The following is an 18,701-nucleotide window of genomic DNA, read 5'->3' as shown; positions in this document are numbered from 1 at the left end:
GTATTTGTAGTTGTCCACAAATTCTAAGTCAGAACCGTCCAGAGAAGTGATGCTGGACAGGCGGGCAGGTGCAGGCAGCGATCGGTTGAAGAGCATGCATTTAGTTTTACTTGAATTTAGGAGCAGTTGGAGACCACGGAAGGAGAGTTGTATGGCATTGAAGCTCGTCTGGAGGGTTGTTAAACAAATCAAAATATATTTGAGATTCTTCAAATTAGTCACCCTTTGCCTTGATCACCACTTTGCAGACTCTTGGCATTCTCTCAACCAGCTTCATGAGGTAATCACCTGGAATGCATTTCAAAAGTTAATTTGTGGAATTTCTTTCCTTCTTAATGCGTTTGAGCCAATCAGTTGTGTTGTGACAAGGTAGGGGTGGTATACAGAAGAGAGCCCTAATTGGTTAATGCAAGAACAGCTCAAATAAGCCAAGATAAATGACAGCCCATCATTACTTTAAGACATGAAGGTCAGTGAATACAGAAAATGTCAAGAAATTTTGAAAGTTTCTTTGTGCAGTCGCAAAAACCATCAAGCGCTATGATGAAATTGGCTCTCATGAGGACCGTCACAGGAAAGGAAGACCCAGAGTTACCTCTGTTGCAGAGGATAAGTTCATTAGAGTTACCAGCCTCAGAAATTGCACCCCAAATAAATGCTTCACAGAGTTCAAGTAACAGACGCATCTCAACATCAACTGTTCAGAGGAGACTGCGTGAATCAGGCCTTCATGGTCAAATTGCTGCAAAGAAACCACTACTAAATGACACCAATAAGAAGAATAGACTTGCTTGCTCAAGCAATGGACATTAGACCGGTGGAAATCTGTCCTTTTTGTCTGAGTCCAAATTTGAGCTTTTTGGTTCCAACCGCCGTGTCTTTTGTGAGACGTAGAGTAGGTGAACGGATGATCTCTGCATGTGTGGTTCCCACCATGAAGCATGGAGGTGTGATGGTGTGGGGGTGCTTTGCTGGTGACACTGTCTGTGATTTATTTAGAGTTCAAGGCACACTAACCAGCATGGCTACCACAGCATTCTGCAGCGATACTCCATCCCATCTGGTTTGCGCTTATTGGAACTATCATTTGTTTTTCAACAGGGAAATGACCCAACACACCTCTGGGCTGTGTAAGGGCTATTTGACCAAGAAGGAGAGTGATTGAGTGCTGCTTCAGATGACCTGGCTTCCATAATCACCTGACCTCAAACCAATTGAGATGGTTTGGGATGAGTTGGACCGAATAGTGAAGGAAAAGCAGCCAACAAGTGCTCAGCATAAGTGGGAACTCCTTCAAGACTGTTGGGAAAGCATTCCAGGTGAAGCTGGTTGAGAGAATGCCAAGTGTGCAAAGCGGTCATCAAGGCAAAGGGTGGCTACTTTGAAGAATCTAATAATGTCATTACTGTCAAACGCTCCCTGAATCTAATAATGTCATTACTGTCAAACGCTCCCTGAAACATTTCAACGAGCAAGCCTTTCTAGTCGACCTGGCCCTGGTATCCTGGAAGGATATTGACCTCATCACGTCAGTAGAGGATGCCTGGTTATTTTTTTTAAATGCCTTCCTCACCATCTTAAATAAGCATGCCCCTTTCAAGAAATTTAGAACCAGGAACAGATATAGCCCTTGGTTCTCCCCAGACCTGACTGCCCTTAACCAACACAAAAATATCCTGTGGCGTTCTGCATTAGCATCGAACTGCCCCCGCGATATGCAACTTTTCAGAGAAGTTAGAAACCAATACACACAGGCAGTTAGAAATGCCAAGGCTAGCTTTTTCAAACAGAAATTTGCTTCCTGCAACTCAAACTCTAAAAAGTTTTGGGACACTAACGTCCATGGAGAATAAGAACACCTCCTCCCAACTGCCCACTGCACTGAGGATAGGAAACTCTGTCACCACCGATAAGCCCACTATAATTGAGAATTTCAATAAGCATTTTTCTACGGCTGGCCATGCTTTCCACCTAACTACCCCTACTGCATTCAACAGCACTGCACCCCCCACAGTTACTTGCCCAAGCCTCCCCCATTTGTCCTTCTCCCAAATCCATTCAGCTGATGTTCTGAAAGAGCTGTAAAATCTGGACCCCTACAAATCAGCTGGGCTTGACAATCTGGACCCTTTCTTTCTAAAATTATCTGCCGAAATTATTGCAACCCCTATTACTAGCCTGTTCAACCTCTCTTTCGTGTCGTCTGAGATTCCCATAAATTGGAAAGCAGCTGCTGTCATCCCCCTCTTCAAAAGGAGGTGACACTCTTGACCCAAATTGCTACAGACCTATATCCATCCTACCCTGCCTTTCTAAGGTCTTCGAAAGCCAAGTCAACAAACAGATTACCGACCATTTCGAATCCCACCGCACCCTCTCCGCTATGCAATCTGGTTTCAGAGCTGGTGATGGGTGCACCTCAGCCACGCTCAAGGTCCTAAACGACATCGTAACCGCCATCGATAAGAAACAATACTGTGCTGCCGTATTCATCGACCTGGCCAAAGCTTTTGACTCTGTTAATCACCACATCCTCATCGGCAGACTCAGTAGCCTTGGTTTCTCAAACGATTAAGTCGCCTGGTTCACCAACTACTTCTCTGATAGAGTTCAGTGTGTCAAATCGGAGGGCCTGCTGTCCGGACCTCTGGCAGTCTCTATGGGGGTACCACAGGGTTCAATTCTTGGACCAACTCTTTTCTCTGTATACATCAATGATGTCGCTCTTGCTGCTGGTGAATCTCTGATCCACCTCTACGCAGACGACACCATTCTGTATACTTCTGGCCCTTCTTTGGACACTGTGTTAACCTGTTATGGCTAGGGGGCAGTATTTTCACGGCTGGATAAAAAACGTACCCGATTTAATCTGGTTACTACTCCTGCCCAGTAACTAGAATATGCATATAATTATTGGCTTTGGATAGAAAACACCCTAAAGTTTATAAAACTGTTTGAATGGTGTCTGTGAGTATAACAGAACTCATATGGCAGGCAAAAACCTGAGAAGATTTCATGCAGGAAGTGGCCTGTCTGACAAGGTGTCGTTCTTCTTGTCTCTGTTTATTGAAGAGTGAGGATCTTAGCTGTCCCGTGACACTTCCTACGGCTGCCATAGGTTCTCAGAAGGCGGCAAAAAGCGGAATCGTGGCTTTGCAGGAACTGGCTGAAACAAAGTAGCGCGTTTGGGTAGTGGCTGGTTACAGTACTGTGAGACTCAGGCTCGTGCCCGCGTCGACCGAAAGGTTTGTTTTCATTCCTCTGTTTAGCTAAATGGACATTCCCGGTCGGAATATTATCGCTTTTTTACGAGAAAAATGGCATAAAAATGGATTTTAAACAGCGGTTGACATGCTTCGAAGTACGGTAATGGAATATTTAGATTTTTTTTGTCACGAATTGCGCCATGCGCGCGACCCTTCTTTACCATTCGGATAGTGTCTGGGACGCACGAACAAAACGCCGCTGTTCGGATATAACGATGGATTATTTTGGACCAAACCAACATTTGTTATTGAAGTAGCAGTCCTGGGAGTGCATTCTGACGAAGACAACAAAAGGTAATCAAACTTTTATAATAGTAAATCTGATATTGGTGAGTGCTAAACTTGCCGGGTGTCTAAATAGCTAGCCCGTGATGCCTGGGCTATGTACTTAGAATATTGCAAAATGTGCTTTCACCAAAAAGCTATTTTAAAATCGGACATATCGAGTGAATAGAGGAGTTCTGTATCTATAATTCTTAAAATAATTGTTATGCTCTTTGTGAACGTTTATCGTGAGTAATTTAGTAAATTGTTAGCAAATTCCCCGGAAGTATGCTAGTTCTGAACGTCACATGCTAATGTAAAAAGCTGTTTTTTGATATAAATATGAACTTGATTGAACAAAACATGCATGTATTGTATAACATAATGTCCTAGGTGTGTCATCTGATGAAGATCATCAAAGGTTAGTGCTGCATTTAGCTGTCTTCTGGGTTTTTGTGACATTATATGCTAGCTTGAAAAATGGGTGTCTGATTATTTCTGGCTTGGTACTCTGCTGACATAATCTAATGTTTTGCTTTCGCTGTAAAGCCTTTTTGAAATCGGACAGTGTGGTTAGATAAAGGAGAGTCTTATCTTTAAAATGCTGTGAAATAGTCATATGTTTGAAAAATTGAAGTTTTTGTATTTTTGAGGAATTTGTAATTCGCGCCACGCCTATCATTGGATATTGGAGCAGGTGTTCCGCTAGCGGAACGGCTAGATGTAAGAGGTTAACAGTTTTTTGGTTACTACATATTTCCATATGTGTTTTTTCATAGTTTTGATGTCTTCACTATTATTCTACAATGTAGAAAATGGTAAAAATAAAGAAAAACCCTTGAGTGAGTAGGTGTGTCCAAACCTTTGACTGGTAGTGAATATGGATGATTTATAAAGCCAGGCACATAACAGTTATGCGATTGATTATAGACCTAATTAAACTGGGGTTTCCCCTCTCCTCACTCTTCTTCGACAATCAAGGGCTGTTTTCTCATCTCCTAACTCTGCTGCTGCCTCCGCCGCATTGTTCTCAACACCAATATAAGATTAACTTTGCTATTATGCACATAGCAACATGGTATAGGAAAAGGCATCAATTTCACAGCATACTGATGTTTCAGAATCGCGGTCAGCAACCGGTGTCAAACGTGGGAGAACACGCATGTGTTATAAAATAATCTTATTTTTAGTTAGTATTGCACCATTGTCCTTAACCATATACAATTTCTGTAGCACGTCTTAGAGTGAAGGACTGTTCCATCCCCACGGCCTCCACAATGTATTAGTCCACTCAGACAGGTGTCATGTTACTGATGGACTGGTCCATCCCCACGGCCTCCACAATGTATTAGTCCACTCAGACAGGTGTCATGTTACTGATGGACTGGTCCATCCCCACGGCCTCCACAATGGATTAGTCCACTCAGACAGGTGTCATGTTACTGATGGACTGGTCCATCCCCACGGCCTCCACAATGGATTAGTCCACTCAGACAGGTGTCATGTTACTGATGGACTGGTCCATCCCCACGGCCTCCACAATGGATTAGTCCACTCAGACAGGCGCAAATCAGACAGGCGTCTTGTACACCATGAAAAAATAAATATGTTTTTGCAACTGTTGGACTAAAGAAATCTTGGTCAACCAACAGCCTATCGATCAAACAATCGAGAAGTCGACTAAATGGAGTCAGCCTTACTGCAAGAAGATGCAGCATGCCTTATGATAGTGGTACTTGAGACCACCATAACAACAGCATGTATGGGGGAAGAGAGTTAAACACGTACGTCCAGAAAGTGCTGTCAGATGGAGCAGCCTGAGGTGGCTTTCATTTCCTTTCAGTCCAGCACTTAGAACACTACTTGACGAGACCAATAACTACCATCAACACAGAGTTTAGCCTAACTGAAGTTGTGCCAAAAACAGTCACTCTTAACACACACAGACAGACAATATACAGTCCAAAATGATACGGCGATGTTCGACAGGTGAAGCGGTTGGCCCTCTCTGTTTGAGACCCTTCAGAGAGCAAAGCATTATGCTAATGTCTGTTACTGAGTGACTCAGCCAGCCATTAGACAGCCACCTCCACCAGCCCCCACTGGGAGAACACACTCAATTACCACACAACACAACACTTAACCTTGGCACACCAACCGGAGACACACTCCACAGTGCAATCAAACAAGCAGTGGCACAGGGACAGGTGTTTTTCATTCCCAACCCTTCTCCAATCTATTCAGGAGAGAAAGCACTGGCGGGTTGACCGCAGAACGTTGACTATATGTGACACTTCTGCAACCTTTACCACTGTAGGTACTATATTCTATAGGATGCTTTTCTTCAGCACTGTGCACCACTGGTAAAACTTGCCCTACAGTACAGCCAGATTCCCTACTCAGCACACACCCTAGCAGACGGACGGCCACCAGAGCATGGCTGCACCAAATTAGCCAGATTTTTGGACATTTGTTTTCTAAAATGTGGAGCAGTATTTTTAGAGTGGTAATGACGGCAAAGAGGACAGCTGTGTGTGTAGTGAGCCTTTATTGCCAGCCTCAGCAACCAGACAGAGCACACAGGCATACTGAATACTGGGAGAGAAGGGGTGGGGGCTGCAGAGAGGTGGGGCGCCAGGAGGGGGTGAGAGATGAGTCAACCTTCTACTTCCAGGAAAGATTTAACATACTCCCATGGGTTAGGGCTGTTCCCCTCAAAACCGTGCATAGGCCATGGATCTGCATCTATGGCCACAGCATGCTGTAGCAGGTCTGTGCATGAACTGACAGTGACTGTTACAACATGTCAAATAAAGGGCCAGGGAAAACAGCTAGGCTATACCTACAGCTATACTGAAGCATTCTGCTGGAAAAAGAGACTATCAGTGTTACATTGTGGAGCAGGAAAATGGATCTGCTTCTATTTGACAGGCAGGCATGCTGATAGAGATGTGATGAAGTGCAGTGACTGAATGACTGACATTACCCCATTTCTATATTTAAAGTTGTTTGTTTTCCCGAGGACTACATTATCAGCACAGCAATACACCTTCATGAGCGCAGTCTGGCTCTCAGACTGGGCAGCATCCCCATTGTGTCAGTCAATCAGTGCCACCGCTCAGTAGAACCACAGGGTATAGACTACCCTCCCTCCATCATCATCATCATCATCACACACTGTACAGCAGGCTCCCAGTCAGTTACTGGAACCAAAACAATATAATTATGATGTACTCAGGACATTTAACTATAATAATCCCAGTAAATGAATGCATCCTCATGCCTTCTGTCTCTATGAAATAGAAATTATTATACAATGTAATTATGCCCGTAGGAGTATTATCATGCACCTTCCCCCCAGAATAAAAAAAATGTAAATCAACCCTTTTTAAATAAAAACTGAAAAGCCACAAATGTATTACAAAACTATTTCCAGCAACATGACTTCATAGTCATATGACTGGAGTTAATGCAGCAAATCTCTGCACTAGGAGGGGGGAGAAGGGGGGCCGTGGTGATGGTGAGGGGGGAAGGGAGTGTGTGTTATGGAATTAAAGGAGGAGAGAACAAGATGATCCCAGTAATGTCCCTATAATGTCAGGCGAAGTAAATCACCACACTGGAGGAACGCTATAAGGGACTGAACAGATCCACATATTATACAACTCCTTCATCACCTGAGCAGTATCGCTGGCTGGTGTACGTGTGTGCCAGGCAGGCTAGGGGGATGGTCTACCGTGAGGCAGCCAGGGACAGATGGTCACTCCGCCTCCACTGACACCCAGCAGGTCACACTGCATGTAACTTTCCAGCACAGCAGCCCAGCAGCTTGTGATGAGAGAGTGTGGTGAGCAAGTGTTTGTGTTACCATCTCTCCTGGCTTAACTTCTGGGCTGGCAGGATACACTCTGGTTAAATTCTGCTCTGATCCCCCCCCCGCTGTCGATAGAGAATGGCTCTAATGGATCCTGTTACCGTGGAAAAACAGTCCCCTCCCCTTCCTGTGCTTTGTGAAGATCCTGGGAATCAAGGTCCTCTGAGTTTATCAAAGTCCCACCAACCAGCCTCCCTGTTTCTCCCACCTAACCGGTCTGTGGACGTGTAGATCAGCATGTCTCTCTGACCTCTAGCAGCCACTTTCTCATTAAACCCTCTTAAGGAGGTTAGCCAAAGACAAGGCCTTTCTCTACACAAGCGTATCACCAGCAACCTGACCAACTGCAATATTAATAACATCTCCTTTCATGTTCTCTCTACCTACACCTCCTCTCTGCGTGTCAGTGAGTTACAGTACATCCCCTCCTTTCTCCAGTCTCAGACAGACTTGCTAGAAGTGTGGGTGGAGATGGGTGCCAATAAATACTATAGTCCTGGTACACCAACAAAAACAACAGCTCCATCTAGGCTGCTTCCTTTGTGAAACTCAGGTGCCGGGGGACGTTGGTGTGAAATGATCCGTCAGACTATTTAAAGTGGTTGCGCTCCATTTCTCTCGGCTTCAGTGAGCCACAGCGATCAGATGCTGCCTGAAACAGGGCTGGAGAGTGTAATGAAATAACTGTTATGAAAGTTACAGACGAGTAGGTCTGGCACAAACGTATAACCGACGGTTATGGATGACCATCGTCATGAAAATAAAATAACAGTCGTGTCCGTAGGGGGGGAAAAAAGCTGTTTATTTTTTGGGAAAGAACAGCTGACTGAGAAACGGGATTGGTGGGCATACGTGCGGTCTAGTCTGTTTCTGCGGTAACATGGACTCACTGTGGAACGCTTTCGACACCTTATAGTCCATACCCCGAATAATTGAGTCTGTTCTAAGGGCAAAGGGGGTGCAACTCAATATTAGGTAGGTGTTCCTAATGTTTTGTACACTTAGGCTATTCATGGATTCCATATCAGATCAGATGTTGTAAAGCAGAGGTGAGAGAGAATTCTACAGAGAATTTGAGTTAAAGGCAGTGTTGTGTATTCACACGTCTGTGTGGCTAAATTAAACCCATTCTCAACTCCAGAATCATTTCAACCACTCCAATCCTGCTGCAGGTCCCAGTAGAGATTTGTTTATCCCAGTTTCAATGTGGATGTGGGGGACAGAATATTATCTTTAGTCGCACAGCAGGCTCTGAGCTAGGGTTCACCGGAACAAAGAGAACACAGAATACAGCAAAATATCAACAGGACATGTGTAGACCAAAGCCGAGACTCTGATCCCTGCCAATGGCAACAACGGTGTAGGCTGTGACTGTTACTTCAAGCATCCTTCTAGAGAGGTTTCAGCAGTTAGAATAATTCCTGAAGCTCACCATAGAGCTGAGACGCTAAGTCAGTACCAGTCCCTTTCAGCTCCGCTTCTCTGAGATGACAGACACATAGGACAAACATGGACTCTCTGTGTTTAACCGTCGCCTTTGAGAGAAACGCTAACCAAAGACGTTATCGTGAAATACTACACATCAGTGGGCAAAAACATGAACCGGGCACAGAGAGGGAATGTGAGTGAGGGAGTGGTGGATATGGAGAGCGAAATTGAGAAAGAGAGACCTTGCTGCAGGGACACCCTTAACCAGTAGAAATGTCATTTTGAACTTGTGAAAGTTGTTTAAAAAGGCAGAGGTGAGTGAAGGAGGGGATGATACAATGCAGAACAGATGAAACAGAGGCAGGGGGACTGTATGGCGGGGTACACAAACACAACAGAAGAGAAGAAGAAGAAGAGGGAAAGAGGAATCAGGCCACAATCTGTCTGGAACAGCGATGGGAACATAAAAACAAATTACCGATGCATTTGTTTCAAGCCTGATGTTGATGATGTTATGAGTTCAAGCGCGGCAAGATGATAAACCTCTATAAAAACTCATTAACAGGAGTCTGCAGGGCGGGTGTGAAGGATCTGACTTTTGACAGGAAATTATCTTCTCTCAATTCAAGATAACATTTATTCCTCTAATATACTCCCTCTAATATACTCCCAATGTCCCAAACGCACCTCAATGAAACATCATACACTCACATGTCTGTGGGCTGATCATATTATTTAGAGCTCAGAGCTCCATAGCCACTCCGCTCACGCTTTAAACATCCTGATTAATTGCAATCCGAACACTGGAGACGGCTTACTGCTTCCCAGAATGCAGTGTGCTCCCATATCAAATATTGCCATTCTTCCCTCTACTTGTCACTGAATGGAATACATCTCTGTATTATTCATAGGGTTTGTGTAATCCTGAGCTCTGGAGAACAATCTGTATATCTCAGTCAGAAAGGAACAGAAAGTGCTTAAAGTTTCATTATGAAGAATCTGAGCAGATACGGGCATTTGAATATAGAATAAAAACAAGCGACCCGTCATCTCCTCCATAAAAATGTCTGGCACTAGCACCACATCTCAAAATAAATTCTAACACCTCAGCTTTTGTCAGCACTCCAGGAGAATAGAGGTGATGTGACCGGCAGGTCTTTATATAATGGAAATAGTGCTCAAAGTAATGCTAAAATAATGCTGACACCATCTGCCTGTCTTACAGAAAGTGAAAACTAGGTGTATTAGAGAGCTCCAAATAGTCCCTAATGAGTTTATACATTATTAAAATACATTCCTGCTTCTCCAGAGGAAACAAGTAGACCTAAAAACTGACAATGCTCAGGTAAACAGAAAACGACATTTATGACAATTTCCAGTACCAGACTCCAGAGAGGGTTGATCATAGGGTTGCACCATGTAAACACCTGTGCTTCTCTCAACACGACAGGCTAACAGCCCCATTCTTTCAAAACCCCAACAAAAACCTTTTCGCTCCAACCATGTGAGATGAGATGTCTCCAGTTGCCCAGTGGAGTCTTATCAGCACATGAACTAAAATGGGACTAAGAAGGAAACAGGCACATGACAGTCAAGTCTGATTATACAGCCCTACTCTATGGGACAGATCTGGGTCACTGCAGTTCATCAACACTGCATCTCTCACATGGTGTCTGATGGCTATCCAAGGCTGTGTTCAGGCTACAGGCTACTGATGATAGATCAAGCTGATAAATCAGATTAGGATCTACTTGGTCTAATATTTCAGGCTGACTGTTATTATAATGTGGCACACATCCGGCCAATAGCAAAATACTAGGCCATTGGCATGAATTAGCCTATTTATTGACTTGCATAATCCTCAAAATCAGATTGATCAGGGAAGCGAGAATGATAAAAAAAAAAAAAAAATGTATACAGTAAATTGAGCCTAAAGGCATGCTTGTATAAACACAGTAGAAGAACAGCAGATCAACCCACTGCTGACTACTGTTCACCTTCAAATGTCAGAGTGGGTGTGCTGTGTCTAATAAAGACTAGTTATAGCCTACTACAATAGAGAGGAACATTAAAACACTATGAACAATGAAAAGCGGGATTCATCTAAAAAAATTAAAAAAAAATCCCTCAAATATTTCTCTCCTTGCTTTGATCCCCAGCCAGCCAACTACCTCAGGTTGAGCATGGCTGATTTAAAACCAAATAAAATATGCAGCGGTACAGGCAGTGTGTCATTTCAAACCACACATTATTCAGAGCAGAGGAAGGTAAAGTACTGCGGTAGAGGGCTGCAGGTCCCGACAGGGATCATTGTGGCACAGGTCTGCATTTTTCATGATGCAAGCGGAAGCGGGTTTCGGGATTAACATTTTTTTTTTTTGTTCCCAGAATATTTGAAAACGGTCGTCTTTCTGCTTTGTATCCGTTAGCCTACCTATTGTATTAAAAGCACCTCTGTGTTGCATTATTCACACACAATCTCAGAATTCGCTGCTTCCAAGTTCAATAGCCTACCTCTCCTCTCCTAGATTGGCGTCCAAGATCAAGCGCCTACAATATTTAATCTCAATGAAATAGAGTAGACTGCCTATGAATGGGCAGAGAATCAAGGGGCGGTTATCGTTCAAAGAAAGTTTACTAAAATATGATTAGGCTATAGTTTACTACAGTGTCTGTATATAAATATTGGTAATGGAAATAAGTGGAGGGAGCTCAACCAACGTGAATTGAAGAGCAATAAAAAAAAAAACGACTTGAAAAGGAAAGGGCACAACGAGAGAATACCATGGTGAGTGAGCGTTGCGCCTTTCCGTTTTCAATAAGTACTGATTACCCATTTATTTGTCTCTGCCGGTAAATCGTCACGCTCCTATAAAAAGGTAGGCTATATCTTATATGCAAAACGTAGCTCAAGAGAAAGTGCAAGTGACAGCCATCATCATTCTTGCTGCTTTAAGTTCAGTAGCCATATGTGTGCGATCAGGTGCGCGTGTGATCTCAATTAAATAGAGTAGGCTGTAGCCTATCCATGGGCGGAGAGGCACGGGGCACTTCTCTTTCCAAGGAAATTAACTTATGAAATCGAATTAAGCTATAGTTTACTACACTGCCTCAAAATAAATATTGATCACCCATATTGGTCTCTGTCTGAAAATTGTCCGCTCCTAAAAAGGTAGGCTATTAAACCTATTATGTTGCGGGTCAATTTGACCCATTTCCACTTCGGAGTTGTCTAAAATACTAGTTAACCTCTTTTTCTCCATGAAATTAAATGACTTTTTCTTATTTAGGGTCATGAACCTAACTTCAAAATGTGGACTCACTGATGTGTTGTGGAATGTCGTTGTAGATTTTGTATACAAACATGTTGTTGTGGGTCATTTTGACCCAGAGGCTTTCATCTATACAGATATTTGCACAGATCCAAAATAAACAAGTGTCTTTGAGTGGCGCATTGGTCCAAGGCACTGCATCTCAGTGCTAGAGGTGTCACTACAGACCCTGGTTCGATTCCAGGCTGTATCACAACCGGCCGGTATTGGGAGTCCCATAGGGCGGTGCACAATTGGCCCAGCATCGTCCGGGTTAGGCCCTCATTGCAAATAAGAATGTTCCTAACTGACTTGCCTAGTTAAATAAAAAAAAGTACAATATTTTTGTTTTGACTGGTTCTGGTTGCACTTTTATAATTATGTTTGGGTGAAAAGGAGATTTCCCAAGCTTCTCCTTCTCAGTGCGAGAGCAGCAGACCTTTGCTTGTTTGTGAGAAAGGAAATACGTTTAACAACTGGTTCTTAAATATAGCGTTTTTGAAATGAAATGTTATTGTATTTCTTCTTTCTGAAAGGTCTGACAAGACAAAATAAAGTTGGGCTGTTTTTACTTGATTCTTTGTCTTGAGTGTGTTTAAACGATGCGGGACAATCTCACCCATACCACAATGGACGTCATTTTTTTCCAGCAAAGCACAAGGGTAAACGTAGCTCAATAGAAAGTGGAAGTGTCCGCTCTCTCTCCAACTCTGCTCTCTTCTAACTAAGTCTAGCCTATTGGCTGATATAACCCAGTAATACTGATAGCCTAACATAAAATGGAGAATGTGAGAATCTCTGGAAATGTTACTTATTTGGTAGGTTATTTTTGTGCATTTTGATATTGCCTATAGGGCGTAAAATTGCTGGGACCATGGCGGGCAAGCGATCTGCGCCAAATAGCCTACACCTAAAATAACATTGCAGAACTGCGGTTGGGTGGGAGTAGGACAGAAAACCAGCGGGAGGTGGGTACAGGTATGAAAAGCTGCGGGTGAGGGCGGGATGAAGAAATCAGTCCCACCCAGACCTCTATACTGAGGGCCCCACCCTGTGACAAGAGTGGACTCCAAACTCACTTCACTGAAGGATTCCCATAGGGATAACAATAACACCTGCCTCTCAAACGTGGTATAAGTAAAGGCTGTATGAGCGTACAGTGTGTTTGTTGCATTCCCTCCTCATGCTCCTGCTCGCCAAGCAAGCTCTCAGATTCTGAAAAGGCGACCTAGCACCACATGAGCTGCATATGACCCAGTCACCTCCCAGAAGACAGTAGTTCTGTTCACTATAGGCTCCTTCCCAACCAATCCTAGAGACATTCCATTCGTCAACCATGACTCTCACATGGGCCGCTGCACTCCAGCCCACACAAAATGAGCCATTTAATGATTGCGCGCGCCACTGAAGTGGCTGTCTATACATTTACAGAGAGGAACACACATTTCTGTGTATCTTTGATTCACTACAACCCATTTGTAATCCACACTGTACTCAAAACAGTTGACAAAGCAAGGTACAGGATAATTTCCTTCCAAATGCAGAAATGTTAGATTTCATTGGCCATGATGCATTTACAGACCCCTGTCACCTTCCCATAATCCCCCTGCAATGCAGCCTCACTAATCCTCCATTATCTGTTCATCACAACCCCCTCCTTGAGTCTGACATGAGCACTGACATTTGGGGACACAGCCACTGACGCAACACACACCTTGTTATTCCTGTTACGAACACTGACCAAACTGTCACCCTACTTCCCGCTGTGTGTGCCCGTCTGTCCTACACAATCTCCCTGGCTGGCAGTTCTCCTTTAAAGCTGAAGTGGCGGGCCGTCCACCCTGTCACAATGATTGGCGATCAGGCAGGAACACTTGACAGCCCGGTGGGGTCAGCCTCAACATCTAGCCTGAGCCTCTCATCTAATTGTGTGATGATTAGGCTACATGTGGACTGAAATGACACAAAACTAGCTTCTCATTGTCTGCCTAGTTTCTGCTATGACTGACTCAGTTGAAGCCAACGGAATCCCTTAGCATCCACCATATACATCTTCTCCCACCTGCCCCTGGTTTTCAGTCAGCCCTGTGGTGGGCCTCTCCAACCTGCCCTGTCTGCCACAGCAGACCAGGTGAAATATGTGAGGGGAGCCTGGATAGGAGAGGTAAATCTTCCTGAGCTTCTCAGGGACTTAGCACACTATTAATATCACCCGCAGCCCAGGATTTTATGTGAGAGTTTGTGTAGAGAGAGTCAGGTTGGGAAGGGCTGAGAGAGAGAGAAAGAGAAAAAGAGAGAGAGAGAGAGAAAGAGAAAGAAAGAGAAAGAAAGAGAGAGAAAGAGAGAAAAAAGAGAGAGAGAAAGAGAGAGAGAAAGAGAGAAAGAGAGAGAGAAAGAGAGAGAGAAAGAGAGAGAGAAAGAGAGATCCACAGAGCGTGAGAGAGCCAGAAGGAGAGCACCTGTGTATCTACCCAGCAGCCCTCCAGAGATAAGCGGAGGTTAGATTTACTGCTTGTTATTCCCCCTGACACGCCCAGACGCTTTCATCCAGAACGATTTACAGGACAAATTAGGGTTATGTGCCTTCCTCAATGGCACATTGGCAGATGTTTTCACCTAGTCGGCCCGGGGTTTTGAAACAGTAACCTTTCGGTTACTGGCCCAACGCTCTAAGCCACAAGGTCTTGATATGGGGCTGAAACATTAGGCCTAGATCCTGTCCTACATAAAGCTTTCTGGCATATCATCGTCAATGCTACTAGGAATGTGCTAACTGAAATCAGTTAGGAGTGCCCATGCAGTGTCATTGCATCTAAAAAGGTTTTCTTGGTAACACAAAAAGATTAGAAAAACGCACAGGGTTAGAGGAGTTGAGAGGAGTTGATAAGGTTATCTGGTGGGACAGTGTGTGTGTGTGTGTGTGTGTGTGTAAGTACGCTTCCAATGGCAGTGGAGAGAGCGGGAAGCTGTGCTAGTCAAGTGGGTAATGTTGATTAGGGCACACTGTAGCAAAAACATTTCGCAATGAAAAACAAAACCCTGGACCTCCCGAGTGGCGCAGTGGTCTAAGGCACTGTATCGCAGTGCTAGCTGTGCCACTAGAGATCCTGGTTCGAGTCCAGGCTCTGTCGCAGTTGCCCTGTGACCGGGAGACCCATGGGGCAGCGCACAATTGGCCCAGCGTCGTCCGGGTTAGGGGAGGGTTTGGCCGGCAGGGATGTTCTAGTCCCATCGCGCACTAGCGACTCCTGTGGCGTGCCGGGCGCAGTGCACTCTGACACAGTCGCCAGGTGTAAGGTGTTTCTTCCGACACATTGGTGCGGCTGGCTTCCGGGTTAAGTGGGCATTGTGTCAAGAAGCAGTGCGGCTTGGTTGTGTTTCGGAGGACGTACGGCTCTCGACCTTCGCCTCTCCCAAGTCCGTACGGGAGTTGCAGCGATGGGACAAGACTAACTATCAACTGGATACCACAAAATAGGAGAAAAAGGGGTAAATAAAACAAATAATATATATATTAAAAAAATAACCTTGGTACTGGTAGACCCAAAAAAGGGATCTAATAGCGGGTCAGTCTATATTGTGCTCATAAACCAACTGTTTTATTTTACTACCTGTACTTCAGACTACAGTTGAGCCAACTTGTGGATATCTATCTAGCAGATTAAATTAAACTATTTTCTAATTGCAAGTCATGAATGCTTTCAGTGCAGACAGCGCAAAGTGTATGAGCTCAAACACAAGGGAAGTAAACACACTTTTGGGAGAAAGAAAATCTCTGGGGTCAAATACGAGGGGTGAAATGTATCTAGTTTGGGGTGATTTGAAAAGATTTGTCATTCAGGAAAATTCAAAGCAGTCAGTAATTAAACATCCCAAAACCCCATGGACGATAAACACACTAAAAACTAACCCAAATCAAACCACTGTCCGTTTGTCATAGCAGTGTGACTGCTCTCGCCTTGGCTGTGTCTCATTACTTCAAAGTAGCTTCCTCCCCTTGTCTCCTTTCCTTGATCCACAATGAGAAAAACTTTAGTGGTAGGACTGAAAACGCACCCCTCACCATCACCTCTCCCTAATCAAATCCAAAAGCCTAGAACAAATACTGTATAATATTCTCTTTGCCTTTCAGTTGCTCCCACTGAGCTGTAGTAGAGGGGTCCAGCCAGCAGAGGGGGCTAGTCTGTGGTGTGCATGTTATTGTGTGGTCCTAAAGGCCTTTGTTGAAGAAGACAGTAGACGTGTACGGACTGCTCTGTCGTATCCTCTCCTGAAGATCTGGCTCCAGGTTGCTCACTGCCATAGAACTCATATGTGGGAACAGGGCACAGCACAGAGGAGTGGCAAACACCAAGCACAGTCCCACCAGTCCCACCTGTACTGAGGCGTTTAGGACTGGAAGGCTTTCTTCCCCAGGGCTTTCATTACCACAGGGGGCACAGCCATAGCTGGCACAGTCATGCCAATCGTGGACTCCACCACCTGGATGATGCCTGACTTGGCAGCGGTGACTGACTCTCCTAACCAGTTCCCATTGGTCACTGGGATGCCGCATTTCAGCTCCCTCTGCCTCATGAAGAGGATGTTGATACAGTTGACAGCCGCTACAGCAAAGAAGGGGCCGAACCGTCTCATGACAACTGGAAGGTGTTTGGCTAGTCCCAGGGCTGTGACTACAGCTCCTGTGCTTGTACTGATGTATGCAGCAGCCAGCTGATTATTAATAGGCACTATAACAAATCAATATGGCCTCATCATTTGAGCCATTTCCTCATAACTAGACAGACCTTTTTGCCAGGCATCGACCCCGGTTCTTTCACAAGGATGAACACGGCAAGCTGGAGAAAATATCTTTAGTATTACTGTAGAGGGTTTTACAGGGAAGCCTTACCTGAACAGCAGTAAGAATTGAAACTACTATGATGATAGTTGTCAGTGCAATGTTGATGACTCAGTTCACACAATAAAACATGGTGCGAAATGTTATAAAAAAAAATGTTTTTAAAGTGAACATCTCTACATAGTGCAGGATAGTAGCATGAGCTCCAAACCCACCACCACCGTCTCCCTCCACACCATCGTTCCCATGACTCCCAGGTCTCATGGATCACTGGCCTTTAGACAAATTGCACTGATAAAGAGCAGATGCAATTACACTGTTCAGATTTATCCGTTTGAACTTGGTGTCATCGATGGAGCAGAGGCAGGGGCATGTCATCCTTCAACAGCGTCAGTGGGGTGGGATCAGACACCCATAAACCCTAGCTGTGTGATCAAACCAGGGATAAGTGCTGGGCCGCTGGGTACCAGAGACCCAAACCAACACACGGCCAGCCTGCCTGCTCTCAGCTGCTGCCATCTGGGATAACCTCAGACTGCAACTCCATAAGAGGGAGGCTCTCAGACTGCTGCAACTCTAATCCAATGTAGCAGTGACAATCCTCCAGGATTTCAGGAGACTGTCAGAGGTCTCACTGGGCCCATGGCTGTCTGCACACTGCAGCCTCCCAGGGATGAGTGAGTGAGTGAGTGAGTGAGTGAGTGAGTGAGTGAGTGAGTGAGTGAGTGAGTGAGTGAGTGAGTGAGTGAGTGAGTGAGTGAGTGAGTGAGATATTCAATTGACCCATGATAATAATCTCTCCAGCCCAGTGAAAGTGAGGATCTGAGTTGTGAAAGCTGGTCTTGGTGAAACACGGTGGAGTTTTCTGAACATTTCCCCTCAATGTTCAGCAGAGCTAGTTTTACAGGTAGTCAAAAGGCACTACAAAGCCTGTCTTGTAGAAACATCAGTAACAACTGTCAACAACAGATGGATGTCATCTAAGTTCAGAACATTTTTGCATGTAGAGCAACACCGGATAATGAAAGCGCTTATTTACAAAGGCTTGCCAAATTTGTGCTTTTTCAAACTCTCAAAAGTATAGGCTTACAATTTTGTTGATTAAAGAATAAAAACATTAGCTTGTGATTTATCCTCTTAAAAATAATATTGCTTACATTTACAAACAGCAGGGCTTGACTAACTTTTTAAGCCACGTGTCCGTCGGACAAGTAGGGCATATTTTGTACTTGTCCGAAAGTTTGAGAAGAATAAAAAAAATATGGTCTAACACAATTTTTACAAGGAACCAATTTACAAAAAATACATCATATAGAATCTGACATACACATACATACATACATACATACATACATATATATACATACACATACATACACTGATCCAATTCTGCTCTGAGTAATTGTTTGATATTGTGATGTGTGTGTTTTTACTTGTCAAGCGTTAACGTTAAGCCCTAAACAGACTCATTTTAAGTGTTTGACTTTGTGTTAATGTCTTTATGTTTAAGAGCCACTTTGAGTCTTCCCATCAAATTGTTATCATACCAACACAGAACTTCACTGACTAAATGGTCACAGGGGGTTTCGACCTAGAAACTAAACATCTAGAAAATAAATAAATAAAACGACTGAAAACAGAATAACAGATCTTCCTTTCTGCTGCTGGTTCTCAGGAAAGCTTCTGAACAATTTCCTGATTAGTTATGAAGTAAACAA

The 18,701-nt window shown here is 44.2% G+C and overlaps 1 protein-coding gene and 1 pseudogene across 1 annotated transcript in view; both read right to left on the bottom strand.

The window, feature by feature from the left end:
• The window catches only part of LOC106587342 (disintegrin and metalloproteinase domain-containing protein 10), a 106,887-nt gene that overhangs the window by 50,329 nt on the left and 37,857 nt on the right, over nt 1–18,701 (bottom strand). The window lies entirely within an intron of this gene.
• LOC123730770 (sideroflexin-3 pseudogene) lies at nt 5,924–16,880 on the bottom strand (annotated as a pseudogene).

Source organism: Salmo salar, chromosome 26 (genome assembly GCF_965601325.2).
Source record: "Salmo salar chromosome 26, fSalSal1, whole genome shotgun sequence".
NCBI lineage: Eukaryota > Metazoa > Chordata > Actinopteri > Salmoniformes > Salmonidae > Salmo > Salmo salar.
Note: the sequence above shows the minus strand (reverse complement) of the source record. Positions and strands in the feature narration are given on the sequence as shown.